Here is a 21,297-nt window from a genome sequence, read left to right as displayed (position 1 = left end):
CTGAAGAAATGCTCCAAAGACAGTGTGTCAATATGTTTTGTTTTGTGTGATAATATCACTTACCTGTTCAGGTGAAGTTGCAGCAGGATGTCTGCTCTGAGGCTGTAAGAATAGACGAGCAGCAATTCAATGATTTTACATAGAGAGCCTGAAAAGGATTGTTGGAGTTTCCACGTATATAAAGGGTCACACACAGAACAATCAATAGATAATTGATCATGAAACTGTGCAGAAATGTATGCCAGATCTAATCTAGCATTCATTTCTGGTATAATTAACCAAAGTTTTTGACAAAAATTATATGTCTGGGGTTTCCACGCCCCCTCCTGTCAAGCCACACCCTTTTTAAAAAAGTGGCAGGCGACTCTTAAGCCAAACACTGGTATAAAGGATTTTAAGAATGCCTCACATTAATAAGGTTACATTACTTCTGGTGTGTTGTTGGCATAATTATTTTTTATTTGTATGCAGGATGGTGCCTCGTGTTCTGTTACTGCATTTCAGGTTTTGTGGCCCGTAAAGTATGCCTAATATATAAAACCAGCATGTTTGTAAAATTATTTTATCCTTGTACTGAAGAGTAATTGCATTGTAAATGTGAAATATTTAACTTGGCAATCCTATTATGGACCACAGAGCTGCCAAGCACTAAATTAGAAGTTAGATTCCCTTCTCATGTATACACCTCATTGTTTTATGCAATATAGTTGGTAACAAAAGTTAAAAAGTAAGATAAGTAGAAATAGAACGCGGAATCGTCTATTTATCTATCTATCTCTCTCTATCTATCTATCTATCTCATATCTATCTATCTATCTCTCTCTCTCTATCTATCTATCTCATATCTATCTATCTCATATCTATCTATCTATCTATCTATCTATCTATCTATCTATCTATCTCTATCTCATATCTATCTATCTATCTATCTATCTATCTATCTATCTATCTAATTAGCATTAGATTGGAGTGAAGCAATGTAAGGGTACTTTTACACGACAAGAAATAGCCTACATTACGCATTGCAAGATGCAGTAAATTTCACACCAAAATCCACAGCCCTCGGGCTCTTTCACATGAGCGTATATTGGCCCTGTTTTCACGACTGATCCCTATACACTACCATTTGATGCATTGGATTCCAATGCATCAGTTCAGATGGATGTATTCCCGCAGCGTAAAAACTCCCAGCCGGGCGCTTTTACAGCAGGCAGATAAGATAGTCCTGGAACTATACTTCTGGACGGAATACATCGGTGGCTGCATAGACTCCTATGGGAGCCAATGACAGCTGCTGGAGAGGGTAGGGGGGAGGGAGTTTAGCAGCGTGACTGCTAAACTGCCTCCTCTTTCTCTCCTCTTCTCTTCCCCTTGCCAGATGTTTTCAATGGGAGGGCTGGGAGGGGGCGGGGCTAGTCGCTAAGCCCCCTGCTCCTTCTCTGCCCTGTGTCGGCAGACAGCATTGGGAGGGAGCGGGAGCTTAGCACAATAGCTCCCGCCCGCCCCTCCTCCTCCCCTTGCCGAGAGCTGGCGAGGGGGAGGGAAGGGGAAGACAGAGCTAAACTTTCTTCCTCCACCCAAGGGCATTGCAGGTTCGGTCCGTCTAAAAGGGGCAAAAACATTAGATTTGTGCGCCCATTCACGCGTTTTTACGTCGCTGGCAGGTAAAGGTAAAAACGCTGACGCCCGTGTGAAAGAGTCCTTCCTGCGGATTTTGATTAGGAATTGAAAGTGGCTTAATTCTGCCATCAATTGTGGGTTTAATAGCAGAATTCCACATTGCCAAATGAAGCCGTTTCACTATCACGGGGTGTTTTTGCTTTTACGCTCGTCTGAAGCTGCCCTTACAGAGCGGCTTGAGGATTAATTCCACCAGTTTAAAAAAGCCTTAAAGGGGTTGTCCCGCGCCGAAACGGTTTTGTTTTTTTCAATAGCCCCCCCGTTCGGCGCGAGACAAACCCGATGCAGGGCTTTAAAAAAAACAAAACGGATAGTACTTACCCGAATCCCCACGCTCCGGTGACTTCTTACTTACCTTGCGAAGATGGCCGCCGGGATCTTCACCCACGGTGGACCGCAGGTCTTCTCCCATGGTGCACCGTGGGCTCTGTGCGTTCCATTGCCGATTCCAGCCTCCTGATTGGCTGGAATCGGCACACGTGACGGGGCGGAGCTACGAGGAGCAGCTCTCCGGCACGAGCGGCCCCATTCAGAAGGGAGAAGACCGGACTGCGCAAGCGCGTCTAATCGGGAGATTAGACGCTGAAATTAGATGGCACCATGGAGACGAGGACGCTAGCAACGGAACAGGTAAGTGAATAACTTCTGTATGGCTCATAATTAATGCACAATGTACATTACAAAGTGCATTAATATGGCCATACAGAAGTGTATACCCCCACTTGCTTTCGCGGGACAACCCCTTTAAGCGGTTATTCCCACATTTTGAAAGGCCAGCTTTTTTTTCAAATGTCACATGTGGTTTTTATAGAGTTCTTATTACATTTTTAAAAGATGTTTTTGGCACATCTGCTTTTTTGGGGCATTTTCACAAATCGTATGATTTAAAGATCATGTAGTTCAGAGAATCATCTTCGCATCATAAGATTTGTAATGTGAAAAACACCACAGAAAATGACACAAAAATGCATTGCAATTTAAAGGGGTTTTCCGGGCACAAATATTGATGACACATCCCTAGGATAGCTCATCGATAGTTGATCGGCCGGGTTCCACCACTCAGGAACCCAGCCAATCAGTTGAGAGGACGCATGCTTGTAATTGCAGCACAGTTTGTAATTGCAGCACAGTTCTCACTGTAATCAACATAATACAACATAATCAAAAGAACACATTGATTAAGTTGAGTCATTCAGCTTTCACAGAGTCCTAAACAACAAATTTGCTTGGTTACGCGGCCAACAATTTAAAAAATTGCATAACTTGTCGAAAGCTAAATGGCAAGTCCTGTGGAAACTCTTGCGATGGACATACTGGTTTTTAAAGAAATAAAATAGTCAAGAAATGGCAGAATAGATGTTTTTAAAGATATCACATTGAAGGGCAAATTAAACTGTAAAGTTCACACATAGCAGAGAAAATCCATACCAAAATCCACAGGTGGATTTTTTGGAATTTTCTGCAATTTGCATTGAAATGAATACAGTGAAAATCTGCAGCATTTCTGCAACAAATAGAAAAAAACAAAAAAAGGTTTGGTACGGTGTTAGCCAGCAGAACAAAATATGATTGCTCTCAGTGAAAGAAACCAAGTAATCTTGTAGATATGATAGCTTTTAATGGCTAACAAAAATACATGATGTTATAGTGAGCTTTCAGATCCTCTTAGGACCCTTCCTCAATCCGGCTGCAAGCCAACGATATCCGCTCCTGTGTAAATGGGGCTTAAAGGCTCTGTTCACATCATGTTCAATGTGTATGACCAACTGGGAAAATGCTCTAACGTATAAACCAGACATATCTAGAATCTTCTATAGACCGGTTGCATGCCAAAAGAATGTTTTTTTTAACCACATATGTAGATTATACGCATCTATACAACTTTTTTTTAACTGTATTGAAAAGCAGAGTCAACTCCAATAGAAAGGCAGCCTGCAAAGGATAATTATGTTTTACAATGTGAATTAATTAGATATATATGCAAGTGTATGGAACATTATTTCATACATCCAGACTATATAGAGAGATTTTCTTGCATGTAAAGGCTGTGGAATGAACAGAGCCTACTTCAAAGAATGGAACAATCAGACATTACTGCTTCTTTTTGGTTTACTTTCATGCGACACATGAGGTGAGAATCTGGTGTTGCATTGAAATAACTCACTAACGTTCTAACTGCAATATTATCAATAGGCTCTTGACATTTACTGGGGCTGTAAATAACGTTTTATACCCATTTTCTAATAAACAGTTGGCATGAGAATAAATAAAACTTATATTGACTAATAAACCTTTACAATTATTGAATCTGTCTACGAAAGTTTCCATTGTGTGAACTGTGAATATTCTGCACATTTAGACTACTCCGATATCTAGAAATCTGAATTTCATCTATTTTCAGTGTTTCTTTTATATCTAATATTTTGATTTTCCCCGTCAATGGATTTTATTAGTCTTTATTAGGACTCTGATAGCTTTTCCTTGTAAAAGTTTTAGGTTTCTCTGGAGAAATTTCTTTTGAACAAGTGTATGTGAAGGTGTTTTGTAGACGTTAGCAGACATTCCAGCATGACCTGTCCCAGAAGGGTTAAGGCCACCTTGCCAACACCAGCATGTCTGGAGAATTTTCCTAGACAGAACAGACAGCGGAACTCTGCCAAGCCATGCACACTCTAACTGGCAATGCCGTGCCTTCCCATAAAGCAACATGAAGGCGGTTCATTCTGGCTCTTTAGATGGATTTAAGCCATTTTACTTCAGTACTCTGGCTTAAAAGAGATTGGTTTTAGATCCACTTAACACGTCCGTATGTGTACATTAGAAAAGTTATCAGACAAGTACATTGGCTAGGGATGGTGTTAAAGTAATCACTTAATTTAGGCCGGAAACGCTATCTTTGCTCCTTAAGGAGAGCACCTAGACGGTGAGTGAGGAGACTTTTAAGGCCATTCATGCTCCTCTGGGTAAAATGCAAATAAGGTAGATGGAACAATACCTCCACAGTGCCACCTATTGGAAAGCAGCATTTTTTAAAATCACTGTTAGGCTCTTTATACAAGCCTTGTAACAATGACTGGGAATTGAAAGCAAAGCCAGAAACCATGCACAGACTGCTGTTTCAGGGTATTTGCCCCTCATCAGTGTGCAGCAGGAGTCTGGCTTTGCTAGTGAGAGGCTTGGGACGGGGGTTAGAAATGCTATCTTTTCTCCTTAGGGAGAGCACCTAGACGGTTACAAGACCTTGATGTGCAGAGGAAATATGTGGATGTCGTAATGGCACCAAATAGAATTGCAGAAGTACAATGGTGGTATAATTCTTTAAAGGTACTGAATCATAATGACACACACTGTGTGTTTTACTGTTTCCCTGTTTGGGTTTCTTTTATATCAACACAAAAATACTGCCAATAAATAGGCCACAGTCCCTGGGCAGCACAATTTGTGAGTACAGAAGACCAAAGAGTATAACTTATATTTTTGTGAGCTGTTGCTATTTGACACAGAGTAACTGAATTCCCCAAACCCCACTGCTAGCCACGTAAGGTCTGCAAACAATTTGTTGTAGCTGGACTGGTGACTTTAAACGATGTCTGAGGCCACAAACAGAGAACTGCAATATTCCCCACGCCAAAGGATAATTTGTCAGTCTGCTTTGTGGCTATATATGTTAACAGCAGGAGAAATATACTGTCTCCTAATGTACACACTATGTTTTGTATAAGCATATAAATGGGATGCATCTTCTTTCTCTGTTCCCTCCAGTAGAACCCCATTTAAGTTCTCTGCTGTTATACAAGCTTTCACACTCAACAGCAATATATCCTCTGTAGAATATCTGTCCCTAACAACAGACCATGTATTATATAGGCATATAAATGTGATGCAGCTTCTCTGTCCTGTGCTCAACTGTACAATTGCTGGTGGTTACACTGTGCCTAAGTTATATATGGCCAGGTCATGTGCTGTAGGTGTCCAATGAAACTGCTACCTTTATGCAAGGGGGTGGACACATTTGGTGACATCCGTAAAGCATCCTGGCTGCTGATTGGCTGCATGCTGACTTCTGTAGCAAGCATTATGGGAAATTTGATTTTCCTGCAATTTTTGCTAAAAATAGTTTTGGACTTACCTGATTCGATTTTGCTAAAATTGGAATGATTTTATCGTCTGCCCGAGTAAGACAAGCAACACTATCCTAGATAGTAAAACTGAATGCAGACTGCTGAATGCTGACTATCAAATACCTTAGCTGCAGAGATGACAACCGTCTAAATTTCCTGGATAGTCTGTGAAACTAAGGAACTTTTTCCCAGTGTTCGCGAAAAATACGAGGTGGTTCTGTGAATTTTTTGAGGCCGGTGGTACTTGAGCTAATTATTATGACTGTAATTCACATCATTTTACAGCTCGCAGTAAATGCTGGTAATGAGTTCCTATGGGTATCTGACCTATAGACACGTATCACTTATAATCCTTACAACTCATTACGGTTTTCATGTGTCCATAAAAAGTTCAGATTTCTTAACGTAAAACTATTGAAATGAGTCACTTCCATCAAGAATGATTCCTGCATTGCATATTAAAAATGCATTAATCAGAGGACATTCATTGCTTTCCTGCCGTCCGGGAAATGTCTGCAAAGCTGTTTTTGGCAGATCCTTGCACAACTCACATTATTGGTAACTGATTTTATGAACTCTTCTTGCTAGTTGAAAAGAGATAATACTGACTCCAGAATGAGCTTTCAATACCCCCTCCTTGACAACTGAAGAACTCTGAAGTGGTTTGCACTCGGCCATCCTATGTTCCACCCACTCTCACTACTTTCTAAGCCCCCACCGAGACCTAGAGGGGCACAGACACTACTATATTGTCGTGTGCTGCCAATTGTAATGGTAATTACTCTTTCACCTTTTAGCGGTGCCCTTTGAATTTATGCTGTTTGTGTTCTTAACACTGGACTCTTGAATGATCAGCTGTGCCAGATGTGTCATCAAAGACTGCACTCATGCTTGGCACTTAATGATGCCAATTACTAAGGGGGGTCAGTATGTAGGTTCACATGCTGAGCTTTTATCCCAGTCTTTAGACTGTAAAAAATATAGTGACTCTTTTGATATTTGCAAATAAGGGAGCAAACAAAGTTCCCTGGAGAATGGCTGCATGGTCTTAATTGAAGGACATTTTCTCATGGTCACATTTGAATATCGTGTTGAAATGCATACTTTGCCAGAGCGTCTAGGACTGGGTCAGGATTTTTTCTTTTTTATGAATTGGCACGGCACTTGCACGCAGATGTGCATTAAGAATGAAATGGTCTTTGCATACAGTATTCTCCATAAGGGAATTTCATGCATGAAGACAGCAAATTCAAACAATGACATAATTAAACACTTGCATATACAACTCCAATTAGGGCAAATGCCGGCTAGTTCTATTAATTAGGGTTAGATATGCCCATTGTGGTTGTTTGTAGAAAGTATGTGCTCATTAAAGTGCTTTGTTCTGGTAGTTTTTTTCTCACACAGTTTTCTGAGCTTTAACCCCTGAAATACTTAAACATGTATTTGGCTTATTGTGATGTCTTTTTGTTGACTTGCACCTGCTGTTAAAAATGAAGCAAACAAAAGCCACAGTACCCTTAATAAAGACCAAGCCACTATATTAGTGGCATGCAGTTGATGGACGTGCAAAAAATAATGGTAAAAAATGTATATGTATATTTTTATATGTGTTCCTTGCTACTAGAACACTAATGTACAGACAAAGCCAATGTATGAAGATAAAAACAAATATCGTAATGGTTGTAATGCGTGACTTCTAAACTCCCTCCCCTCTCTTCCCATCGGGCTGTTTGCAATTGCAGGGGAAGGGGTGGAGACAGAGTTAAGCACCACCCCCTCATGCCTCCTCCCATTGCAGCCTGCCAGTAGGTAAGAGAAAGACAGAGAGCCTGTGAGGGGGAGGGAGAGAATTGCCCTATACACAACCACCCTATCCCAGAAATCCCAACCACCTCCCTCCCTATCCCAGAAATCCACACCACCTCCATCCCTATCCCAGAAATCCCCAACACCTCTCTCCCTATCCCACAACCCCCACCACTTCCTTCCCTATCCCACAAACCCTCAGCACATCCCTTCCTATTCCACAACCCCCAACCACTACTCCCTATCCCACAAACCCCCACCACCTGCCGCCCTATCCCACAAACCCCTACCACCTCCCGCCCTATCCCACAAAAAGAAAACAACAAGCCTTGGAGTCAGTACAGGGTAATCGGTAGAGATAAACATCATAAATAAAATAAATCACGGTATTTGTATAGCGCCAACTTATTCCGCAGCGCATTCAGGTAATTATTACGTATTACCCTCCACCAAGCTGGGTTCTCATTTTACCGACCTCGGAAGGATGGAAGGCTGAGTCAAACTTGAGCCGGCTACCTGACGCATGCGGGGATCGAACTTGCAACCTTCAGGTCGTAGCGAGAGCTTACACTCTGCGCTACACGAGGCTAATCAGCCCAAATTAGAGTCAACAAATAGAATTGGTAAGGGTCCCGAGCGACAGATGGTGACCAATCAACGACTGATGACCTATCCTGATGATCATCTATAGTATTTCACTGGAAAACCCCTTTCACTTGTAATTATTTACTCTCACATTTCCTATAATGCTAAATTCCTGTAACATTGTTGTGTTCGGAATTGCCTGTTCAGCAACTGCACTTCCACAGCCAGACTTGGCACTGGCTACTCTGGATAGCAGGATCTAGGGACCGCAGGTGTTCACCCTTTAACCCCTGTACAGGGATCTGGACTTCGCTGCTACGAGTCCGTAGGTTGCATCTCCAGAGTAGTCGCTGACTGGTGGAGCAAACAGGCAACAAAGAAAACAACAAGCCCTGGCATCAGTACTGGGTAATCAGTAGAGCTTCAGTCCAAATTAGACTTAACAAACAGAATCGGCATCAGTGAGTAAAAATACTTGCCCTATACACACCCTCCCTATCCCACAAACCCCCACCACCTCCCACCCTATTCTTCAAATTCCCACCTTCTTCCTCCCTATCCCAAAAAAGAAAACAACAAGCCCTGGAGTCAGAACTGGGTAATTGGTAGAGATAAACATAAGTCAAAATTAGACTCAACAAACAGAATTGGTAAGGGTTCTGAGCGACGGACGCTAACCAATCAACTACTGATGACCTATCCTGATGAAATATCATCAATAGTATTTCACTGGAAAACCCCTTTAACTTGTAATTATTTACTCTCACATTTCCTATAATGGTAAATTCCTGTAACGTTGTTGTTTTCAGAATTGCCTGTTCAGCAACTGCACTTCCACAGCCATACTTGGCACTGGCTACTGTGGATAGCAGGATCTAGGGACCGCAGGTTTTCACTCTTTAACCCCTGTACAGGGATCTGGACTTCGCTGGTACGAATCCCTAGGTTGCATCTGCAGAGTAGTCGCTGACTGGTGGAGCAAACAGGCAACAAAGAAAACAACAAGCCCTGGCATCAGTACTGGGTAATCAGTAGAGATAAGCTTCAGTCCAAATTAGACTCAACAAACAGAATCGGCATCAGTGAGTAAAAATACTTGCCCTATACACACCCTCCCTATCCCAACCCCTACCCCCACCTCCCTCCCTATCATACAAACCCCCCCCCCCACCTCCCACCCTATCCTTCAAATTCCCACCACCTTACTCCCTATCCCAAAAAAAGAAAACAACAAGCCTTAGAATCAGAAATGGGTAATCGGTAGAGATAAACATAAGTCAAAATTAGTCTCAACAAACAGAATTGGTAAGGGTCCCAAGCGACGGACGCTGAACAATCAACTACTGATGACCTATCCTGATGATCATCAATAGTATTTCACTGGAAAACCTCTTTAACTTGTAATTATTTACTCTCACATTTCCTATAATGCTACATTCCTATAACATTGTTGTGTTTGGAATTGCCTGTTCAGCAACTGCACTTCCACAGCCAGACTTGGCGCTGGCTACTCTGGATAGCAGGATCTAGGGACCGCAGGTTTTCACCCTTTAACCCCTGTACAGGGATCTGGACTCGCTGGTACGAATCCCTAGGTTGCATCTCCAGAGTAGTCGCTGACTGGTGGAGCAAACAGGCAACAAACAAAACAACAAGCCCTGGCGTCAGTACGGGGTAATCAGTAGAGATAAGCTTCAGTCCAAATTAGACTTAACAAACAGAATCGGCATCAGTGAGTAAAAATACTTGCCCTATACACACCCTCCCTATCCCACAAATCCCCACCACCTCCCTCCCTATCCCACAAATCCCCACCACCTCCCACTTTATCCTTCAAATTCCCTCCACCTTTCTCCTTATCCCAAAAAAGAAAACAACAAGCCCTGGAGTCAGAACTGGGTAATCAGTAGAGATAAACATAAGTCCAAATTAGTCTCAACAAACAGAATTGGTAAGGGTCCCAAGCGACGGACGCTGACCAATCAACTACTGATGACCTACCCTGATGATTATTAATAGTATTTTTCTGGAAAACCCCTTTAACTTGTAATTATTTACTCTCACATTTCCTATAATGCTAAATTCCTGTAACATTGTTGTGTTTAGAATTGCCTGTTCAGCAACTGCACTTCCAGAGCCAGACTTGGCGCTGGCTACTCTGGATAGCAGGATCTAGGGAGCGCAGGTTTTCACCCTTTAACCCCTGTACAGGGATCTGGACTTTGCTGCTACGAATCCCTAGGTTGCATCTCCAGAGTAGTCGCTGACTGGTGGAGCAAACAGGTAACAAGCAAAACAACAAGCTCTGGCATCGGTACTGAGTAATCAGTAGAGATAAGCTTCAGCCCAGATTAGACTCAACAAACAGAATCGGCATCAGTCAGTAAAAATACTTGCCCTATACACACCCTCCCTCTGTATCCCACAAACCCCCACCACCTCCCTCCCTATCCCACAAACCCCCACCACCTCTCACCCTATCCTCCAAATTCCCACCACCTTCCTCCCTATCCCAAAAAAAGAAAACAGCAAGCCCTGGAATCAGAACTGGGTAATTGGTAGAGATAAACATAAGTCCAAATTAGACTCAACAAACAGAATTGGTAAGGGTCCGGAGCGACGGACGCTTACCAATCAACTACTGATGACCTATCCTGATGATCATCAATAGTATTTCACTGGAAAACCCCATTACCTTGTAATTATTTACTCTCACATTTCCTATAATGCTAAATTCCTGTAACGTTGTTGTGTTTGGAATTGCCTGTTCAGCAACTGCACTTCCAGAGCCAGACTTGGCGCTGGCTACTCTGGATAGCAGGATCTTGGGACCGCAGGTTTTCACCCTTTAACCCCTGTGCAGGGATCTGGACTTTGCTGCTACGAATCCCTAGGTTGCATCTCCAGAGTAGTCGCTGACTGGTGGAGCAAACAGGCAACAAAGAAAACAACAAGCCCTGGCATCAGTACTGGGTAATCAGTAGAGATAAGCTTCAGTCCAAATTAGACTCAACAAACAGAATCGGCATCAGTGAGTAAAAATACTTGCCCTATACACATCCTCCCTCCTTATCCCACAAGCCCCCACCACCTCCCTCCCTATCCAACAAACCCCACCACCTACCACCCTATCCTTCAAATTCCCACCACCTTCCTCCCTATCCCAAAAAAAGAAAACAACAAGCCCTGGAGTCAGAACTGGGTAATCGGTAGAGATAAACATAAGTCAAAATTAGACTCAACAAACAGAATTGGTAAGGGTTCTGAGCGACGGATGGTGACCAATCAACTACTGATGACCTATCCTGATGATCATCAATAGTATTTCACTGGAAAACCTCTTTAACTTGTAATTATTTACTCTCACATTTCCTATAATGCTAAATTCCTATAACATTGTTGTATTTGGAATTGCCTGTTCAGCAACTGCACTTCCACAGCCAGACTTGGCGCTGGCTACTCTGGATAGCAGGATCTAGGGACCGCAGGTTTTCACCCTTTAACCCCTGTACAGGGATCTGGACTCGCTGGTACGAATCCCTAGGTTGCATCTCCAGAGTAGTCGCTGACTGGTGGAGCAAACAGGCAACAAACAAAACAACAAGCCCTGGCGTCAGTACAGGGTAATCAGTAGAGATAAGCTTCAGTCCAAATTAGACTTAACAAACAGAATCGGCATCAGTGAGTAAAAATACTTGCCCTATACACACCCTCCCTATCCCACAAATCCCCACCACCTCCCTCCCTATCCCACAAACCCCACCACCTCCCACCTTATCCTTCAAATTCCCTCCACCTTTCTCCTTATCCCAAAAAAGAAAACAACAAGCCCTAGAGTCAGAACTGGGTAATCAGTAGAGATAAACATAAGTACAAATTAGTCTCATCAAACAGAATTGGTAAGGGTCCCAAGCGACGGACGCTGACCAATCAACTACTGATGACCTATCCTGATGATCATCAATAGTATTTCACTGGAAAACCCCTTTAACTTGTAATTATTTACTCTCACATTTCCTATAATGCTGAATTCCTGTAACGTTGTGTTCGGAATTGCCTGTTCAGCAACTGCACTTCCACAGCCAGACTTGGCACTGGCTACTCTGGATAGCAGGAACTAGGGACCGCAGGTTTTCACCCTTTAACCCCTGTGCAGGGATCTGGACTTCGCTGCTACGAATCCCTAGGTTGCATCTCCAGAGTAGTCGCTGACTGGTGGAGCAAACAGGTAACAAACAAAACAACAAGCTCTGGCATCAGTTCTGGGTAATCAGTAGAGATAAGCTTCAGTCCAGATTAGACTCAACAAACAGAATCGGCATCAGTCAGTAAAAATACTTGCCCTATACACACCCTCCCTCCGTATCCCACAAACCCCCACCACCTCCCTCCCTATCCCACAAACCCCCACCACCTCTCACCCTATCCTCCAAATTCCCACCACCTTCCTCCCTATCCCAAAAAAAGAAAACAGCAAGCCCTGGAATCAGAACTGGGTAATTGGTAGAGATAAACATAAGTCCAAATTAGACTCAACAAACAGAATTGGTAAGGGTCCGGAGCGACGGACGCTTACCAATCAACTACTGATGACCTATCCTGATGATCATCAATAGTATTTCACTGGAAAACCCCATTACCTTGTAATTATTTACTCTCACATTTCCTATAATGCTAAATTCCTCTAACTTTGTTGTGTTCGGAATTGCCTGCTCAGCAACTGCACTTCCATAGCCAGACTTGGCGCTGGCTACACTGGATAGCAGGATCTAGGGACCGCAAGTTTTCACCCTTTAACTCCTGTACAGGGATCTGGACTTCGCTGCTACAAATCCCTAGGTTGCATCTCCAGAGTAGTCGCTGACTGGTGGAGCAAACAGGCAACAAAGAAAACAACAAGCCCTGGCGTCAGTACTGGGTAATCAGTAGAGCTTCAGTCCAAATTAGACTTAACAAACAGAATCGGCATCAGTGAGTAAAAATACTTGCCCTATACACACCCTCCCTATGCCACAAACCCCCAACACCTCCCTCCCTATCCCACAAACCCCACCACCTCCCACCCTATCCTTCAAATTCCCACCACCTTCCTTCCTATCCCAAAAAAAGAAAACAACAAGCCCTGGAGTCTACTTAGATCACAGCTGGGAAGGGGTTAACAGCGGGGGGCGCCTCTCCGATGTCCCCCCGCTGTTGCAGCAGGACGCCGGCTGTGAGTGACAGCCGGCTCCCGCTGCGGGATAGCGCGGGGTCAGTCATGATCTCACGCTATCCCGATGACGTACCGGTACGTCATGTTGCACGAAGCACCAGGATCCCATGACGTACTGGTACGTCATGGAGCGGGAAGGGGTTAATCAGGTCTAATAGTGTAAATTCGGACCAGCCAGTCACAAAATGTGCCATATTTATCACCATGTCCAATACTTAATGATAAATTTGACGAATCCTCAGACACCTCTATCTAACTCTACACCCTCTATTGGTTGGCTTACTTTAAGCAAAACTTTTGGTGCACATTGTTACATTTAAGCCATGACTACTTTTTCACTAAAACGCATCCTTGACGTTACTGGATACTAATAGTCCGTAGACTGATACAAATAACATATCTTATTAGGTCTATCAGACTAAAACTGCTCTGCCACACTGCTGCCCCAACAAGGGATAAAGAAACGCTAGTGGGTAAAAGCCCTTAGGCTTCTTTCCCACGACCGTATATCAGCCAGTCAGATATACGCTATGTTGGGAGAGATAAAATTGGTGAACGAGCGCAGAAATCAAACATTTGTGCGCCCGTTCAGACACCATGGGTCCTTGGGCATATGCGCCAAGAATACCATGCCATCACCCCTTTTCCCTCCCTCCCCATTGCAGGCTCACCTCTTTTCTCCTCCCCGCTCGTTCTTTGCAATAGGAGGGGGCGGGACAGGAGCAGGGCTAAGCCTCCTCCCATTGATGACCATGGACAAGTGGCGGGGAGAGGGTGGGATCTTAGCTCTGCCCACGTCCCGCCCCTTGTCCATAGCGAGCAATGGGAGGAGGCAGGACGGGACGGCGCTTAGCTCTGCATCCGTCCCGCCCCCTCCCATTGCAGAGAGGCAGCAGGGAGGAGAGGACAGGTGAGCCTTCACAGGGGGAGGAGAGCAGAGGGAGGGTGTTTAGCATATATGCGCCGAGCTTAGGCCGTCTGAATGGGCATACAAACGTTAGTTTTGTGCGCCCATTCATGCGTCTGTACGGTGCCGGCGGGTGCACATAAAATCACCTATGGCCATGTAAATAAGCCCTTAGGCTGAGTTCACACAAGCATATGTACAAAACGCTGCATAGGGCAACAATTTTGCTCCGTGCATGACAGCGTATCTCACATACGCTGTCATGTGCAATGTGACTGGTTTATTTTTTTTTTATTTGCCGCTTTGTCTCTTAGTAGTGGTGCATATAAATGCTGCACGTACGCAATGTAATTGTATAGGGTCCTATCATGAATAATAGGCTTCTACCATGTGTAATACATGGCAAAATAGAACACGCTGCGTTCTTTTTTAGGGGCGTATTACACGCAATAAAAAAACACTAGTGTGAGTGGATCAATGTAAATCAATGTATTTTCATCAAATCCATTCACCAAGCGGGGCTGGAGGAATCCCCCAGCAGCAAGTCCAGGGTTTCCCTGCAGGGGAGAAGAAGGAATCCCCCAGCAGAGGGGAGACGGGTTTTTCCTGCAGGGGAACCCCTCTCTCGTCGCTGCTGGAGGATTCCTTCTTCTCCTCTGTAGGGGAAACTCTGGTTTCGCCATTGCTGGGGAATTAATCACTGTTTGCCGACCGCCTTGCATAGTCTCCCATAGGAGTCTATGAAGGTTTCTACAATTTTCTGCAACAAGATAGGTCAAGACTAGAGATGAGCGAGCACCAAAATGCTCGGGTGCTCGTAACTCGGGACGAACTTTTCGCGATGCTCGAGGGTTCGTTTCGAGTAACGAACCCCATTGAAGTCAATGGGCGACCCGAGCATTTTTGTATCTCGCCGATGCTCGCTAAGGTTTTCATTTGTGAAAATCTGGGCAATTCAAGAAAGTGATGGGAACGACACAGCAACGGATAGGGCAGGCGAGGGGCTACATGTTGGGCTGCATCTCAAGTTCACAGGTCCCACTATTAAGCCACAATAGCGGCAAGAGTGGGCCCCCCCCCCCCCCACTGTCAGCATAAAGATCGTTCTCCTCTGCCACAGCTGTAACAGCTGTGGCAGAGAAGAACGATGTTTGCCCATTGAATTCAATGGAGCCAGCAATACAGCAGGTTCCACTGAAAGCAATGGGCTGCCAGCGATCGCGGGATGAATTGTCGGGAAGGGCTTAAATATATAAGCCCTTCCCTGCAATTCATCCAGAAATGTGTTACAATAAAAATATATACCGGCATATAAGGCGACGGGGCGTATAAGACGACCCCCCAACTGTCACCTTATATGCCGGGAATACAGCGGAGCAAAGAATAAAAATCATTACTCACTTCTCCTGGTGTTCTGCGGCGCTGCTGCAGGCTGTCGCTCCCTCCTGGTCCCCGGCAGAGCATTGCTTTCTGGACGCAGTGGTTGAAATCCCCGCCTCCAGAAACACACGTGCCTTCAGCCAATCACAGCCATTTAATGACATCATTGTCATTGGCTGTGATTGGCTGAAGGCACGTGTTTCTGGAGGCGGGGATTTAAAGCCCTTCGTAGAGAAAGCAATGCTCTGCCGGGAACCAGGAGGGAGCGACAGCCTGCAGGAGCACCGCAGAACGTCAGAAGAAGTGAGTAATGATTTTTATTCTTTGCTCCACTGTATTCCCGGCGTATAAGGTGACAGTTGGGGGGTCGTCTTATACGCCCCGTTGCCTTATACGCCGGTATATATTTTTATTGTAACACATTTCTGGATGAATTGCAGGGAAGGGCTTATATATTTAAGCCCTTCCCGACAATTCATCCCGCGATCGCCGGCAGCCCATTGCTTTCAGTGGAACCTGCTGTATTGTCGGCTCCATTGAATTCAATGGGCAAACATCGTTCTTCTCTGCCACAGCTGTTACAGCTGTGGCAGAGAAGAATGATTTGTCTTCTATATGTTGTCAATGGGGTCGGCGCTGCTGCCACCGGCCCCATTGAGCGCATATAGAGAAGGGCAGATTTTAATACTCGGGTGACACCTGATCTCGCCAGCCACTCACTGCAGGGGGGTGGTATAGGGCTTGAACGTTGCAGGGGGAAGTTGTAATGCCTTCCCTGTCTTTCTATTGGCCAGAAAAGCGCGCAAATTTCTCAGGGAAGAAAATGAAAGTAACCCGAACACCGCGTGGTACTCGTTACGAGTAACGAGCATCTCGAACACCCTAATACTCGAACGAGTATCAAGCTCGGACGAGTATGCTCGCTCATCTCTAGTCAAGACCTATTTTTTCACGCAGCAGGGAATTTCAGTCGCTGAATTCTGCGGCTGATGCCTCATCTTTTTTGGTGTGATTTTCATTTTTTGACATGGCTACAAATAGTTCATTTGAAGGTTTCCATAGAAAACTATTGGTTCTATTAGATGCAATTTTTTGATGCATGTAACTTTGCTGCAGAAAATCGTCCACATGAAGGTGGCCTAACAGTCTGAATCTGGGTCTGGTGACACTTTTTTTTTTTACTATCAGGGTTTATGTGTCACTTATACAGACACCAAAACTTTCTGTATGATAAAATTACATAAACTGTACCATGCAGGTCGTTTACAGAGGAGACAGGAACTCCTCTCACACTTACTGTTGATGATTAGATGCTTCTGTCACACAGTTCTTATGAACATGATGGCAGTTCAGCTTCCCTGACTGTACACTTATGGTCTCTTGGCTTACTTAGGAAAATATAGAGGGTAATGGTAGTAACGTCGGCAAAAATGGCATTGGCTCATGTGATACTGTACTGAGACATCATAGGATTGACAGTATAGCATGGAAGAAGAGAAAGTAGGGAGAAATCTCATTTCCAAGATAGAGTCTGATCAGAAGCATACAAGAGGCTGCACTGCATGGAGGGGAGTGCAATGTATGGAAAAGAAGTCCAGAGTGTGATTGACAATCGGATGGAAGTGCAGTGATGGTGGTGTTTCTTCTAGATGTCTTCCTTAACGCTTTACTATATGAAAGTTAAATAATCATCATAAAGTCTGCATGAATGTTATAATGGAATTCTGCAAGTAATAATAGATATGCAACGATCAAACAGCTCTGTCATATATTATGCCTTCTTGGCCAACAAGAGGAAATGTTAATTCTAGCAAAAGGTACCTACATGTCTGCCCAGGACAATCTGACATGCAAAGACTTAAGGCCCATTTAGACACAACCTTATCACTCAAAATTAGCTCAAAAGCCATCTTTTGAGTGATAATCGTTGTGTCTAAATGTGTCCATCTTTCAGTTTTCTGAAGAACGATGGTCTTCAGTTCAGCTTGAAAACCATCCTTCAGCAGAACAGCTGATAAGCAAGACCGCACGTTGTACTCTGCCCGGGAGAGCTGATTACAGCTGATAACATTGTATCAGCTGTTCTTAGCTGTCAGCCCCGCCGACAGAACAAAGGAATTTACTCAGAGAACAGCAGGCGGTCCTCTGAATAAATTCAGCTCCCTGGGGCTCATATGCTGCTAATTGGTACCAATAGGCATTAGTACCAATTAGCAGATTCTGCAAAATGATTGCTCAAAAGCCATCTTTTGAGTGATCATCTGTGTGTCTAAATGGGCCTTTATGTTTGCTAGGAAATCCTGGAAGCAGATGAAGTCAAAAGTGTGATATCTTAGAAACTAGTCAATGAGCGTGAACAGTAGTAGAACGATATCCGTACCATCCTGAACAAAACATGATTTGCACAGGGAGACACATTGATAAGGATCTCCAGTACTTTCTGGCTACATGTGATGGAAACAGAACACAAACACCAGCTGGCCAGGACATCTCTGACATTTGCTAAGTCAGACCTTCGGGGCTGTGAAAAGAGCATTCTTGGGCGACTAGTTACATGTATCTATCTTCTAAAGTTGAGCCAAATAAAATGCCAACCATCTGAATGGAAATGATCTCACATTAAACTTTTAACAGCTATACAGACTATATTTAGTGGGTTTGGACTATTCATATGCTGTAGAAATGGTCTACTGTACAGTACTTATATTAAACAGTGCTTTTTACACTGCAGGAACATCTTTTGTTAGGGTGGCTTACTATCCGTAATAAATCCACTATATATTGCTATTGTAACATAGTATGTAAGGCCGAAAAAAGATATATATCTATTCAGTTCAGCCTTTTACCCCTCAATGTTGATCCAGAAGAAGGCAAAAAAAAAACAATGAGGTAGAAGACAATTTTCCCTATTTAAGGGAAAAAAAATCCTTCCCGACTCTTCAATGTTCATAGGCTGGGGAAGTGGAGCTTGACCGGAGTTGTGAGCGGCTGTGTGGTGTGAGAGCTCCAGCCAACTATCCTGGCATTCATCCTAATCCTGGGCGCTTATTACCTGCTGCAGCTGCCATGCATGTTGGAGCGCTCTCTGGTGCCGTGGGATTCTGCCATGATACGCAAACATCAGTTCAAAACTGGGGAGAAAAGCAGCTGGGACATCCAAGATGGCACCACTGCGGCCTCTCAAGGCAGACCTGAATGCAAGGACACCGCTGCAAGGCTAGCAAGGTTTGCCAGAGACATTCCACTAATAATACCCAGGCCATCAGTGGTGGAGAGCAATCTCATTATTTTCAGAGAATTCTTCTACAGCACTAGTAAAACCAGCAGAACCCATGTTACAGGACATATTTTTGGTTATTAATAGAGATGACCGAGTGTACTCGGCCACGCCCCTTTTTCGCCTGAGCGCTGTGATTTTCGAGTACTTCTGTACTCAGGCAAAAAGATTCGGGAGGCGCCGTGGGTGAGTGGGGGGGGGGGGGGGTTTGCAGCGGGGAGTGGGGGGGGAGGGAGAGAGAGAGGGCTCCCCCCTGTTCCCTGCTGCTACCCCCCCGCGCCGCCACACCTCCCCCTGCCCCCCTGGCGCCCCCCGGATCTTTTCACCCGAGTACTGAAGTACTCGAAAATCGCAGTGCTCGATCGAGTAATTACTCGAAACGAGTAGGTTCGCTCATCTCTAGTTATTAATAAATGTAACACTGCTCAGACTACTCTGTATTTGCAAGTTGGCTCCTTAACCCCTTACCGCTTCATGGCGTATAGTTTTGTCATGGAGTTTCAGGGTTTGCATGGAGGGAGAACGGGAGCCGATCCCGCTCCATACAATTCATGTGCCGGCTGTTTCTTAAAGTTGACACCTGCCCTGTAAGAGCTGTGATCAGCACTCCAGCTGATCCTGGGTGTTAAGCCTTTAAATGCTCCATCAATTCTAACAATGAAAATTAAAAGGCCCCAGAGTTCGAGGGTCCCGAACGGTCCCCCACAATGAGATTGCTGGGTGCCAATCGGTTGTCATAGCAGCGGGGGGCCTTCTGAAATCCCCCAGAGCTGACATTGCATATTATCTATCAGCCATGTCTGCAGTGTGGCTTGATAGATTGCCTGCCAGATCGCAGTATAATATGATACTATGGTTTTACAGCATACTGACAGAGCGATCAAACCATCAGAAGTTGTACCCTATGTACCCTATGGGGGCTGGAAAAACATTTATTAAAAAAAATAAAAGTTAATAAAAGTTTACAGAAAAACCCTTTTGCCATATATATATATATATATATATATATATGTATATAATCTAAACAGAAAGTCCGCTCTATCAAAGTAACGCATTATTTACCCCGCAAGGTGAACGTTGTCAGGAAAAAAAACTACACAGCGTGAGAATTGCACTTTTTTGGTCACCCCGCCTCCAAGAAAAAAATGTAATAAAAAAAGCGATCAAAAAGCCATATCTACTCCAAAATGGTATCAATGGAAACTACAAGCCCTTACGCAAAAAGCAAGCCCTTACACTACTATGTCGACATAAAAATAAAAAAGTTATGGCTGTCAGAAGATTGCGGCAGAAAATAACATTTTTTTTCCAAAGATATTTAATTTTTTAAAAGTAGTACAACAACAAAAACTGTATAAATTAAGTATGTCCGTGGAGCAGGAAAAGGGAATTTCTATGGCCGAACTGAACAGCGCCGGGTGAACCCCATTAACTATAATGGAGTACGCCTGCTTTCCACCTAACTGCTTGGCTTTTGAACAGAAGAAAATGCGCTGCATGCAGCACATTTTCTTCCAATATTTTCAGCCGGTTCTGCGATGGAACTTCCAGCCGGAGGTTCGAACGCAGATGTGAGACTGGCCTTATTAGGATGAATTTTCTACTTTCACCATTATTTTCTTTTATCATTAAATAAGTACAGGAAAAATTTTTATAATACAATGCAAAAATGTCACTAGCCAGTCTGGATATATGTTAAGAAAGAGAATCTAGAAAACAGAATGACTGCACTGTTTGAGTCCTTCATGTTTCCCACAGTAATATTTGTGAAAAGGAACTGAGATCTCCATGCTAACTTTAAATGTTGGCTGAACATTAAATATTTTGAGAACTTATTAATAAAGCAGAAAAACATCTGTCAGAAACATATGGCATTATATTCTTCTATCACAATGATACTTTACTTGTGGAGACCTGGAATAACCCCTTTCTATGGCCTAATATATAAGTCATGTTTTCTAGCAATATCCTCTATAAACCTCAGAGATGGAACTGTAGAATAAGCACCTTGGAATCTCTCTCTCTATATCTCTGTCTGTCCAGAAGTAGGACTTGAAACTACGGTAAGAAGTAAGGCTGTGTTCACTTGCATCGCTATTTCCTTTCTTCTGTTCACCCCAAGGAGCAGGCAAATGATTGAGCATTGGATGCATCACAGACACCAATGGTACCCAACAGACCCCAAGCATTGCATGTCATTTACAGTGTTGTCCTCTTATGGAGGATAGGTAGACAGTACTTTAAACAGGCCGATTTTGCTGCCCTCTCCTTTAGGGCGAATTCACACGTGCGTATTTGCACGCATATTTGCGCATGTGCAATATGC

Source organism: Eleutherodactylus coqui, chromosome 5, assembly GCF_035609145.1.
Source record: "Eleutherodactylus coqui strain aEleCoq1 chromosome 5, aEleCoq1.hap1, whole genome shotgun sequence".
In the NCBI taxonomy this organism is placed as follows: Eukaryota; Metazoa; Chordata; class Amphibia; order Anura; family Eleutherodactylidae; genus Eleutherodactylus; species Eleutherodactylus coqui.
This window is presented reverse-complemented; position numbering follows the sequence as displayed.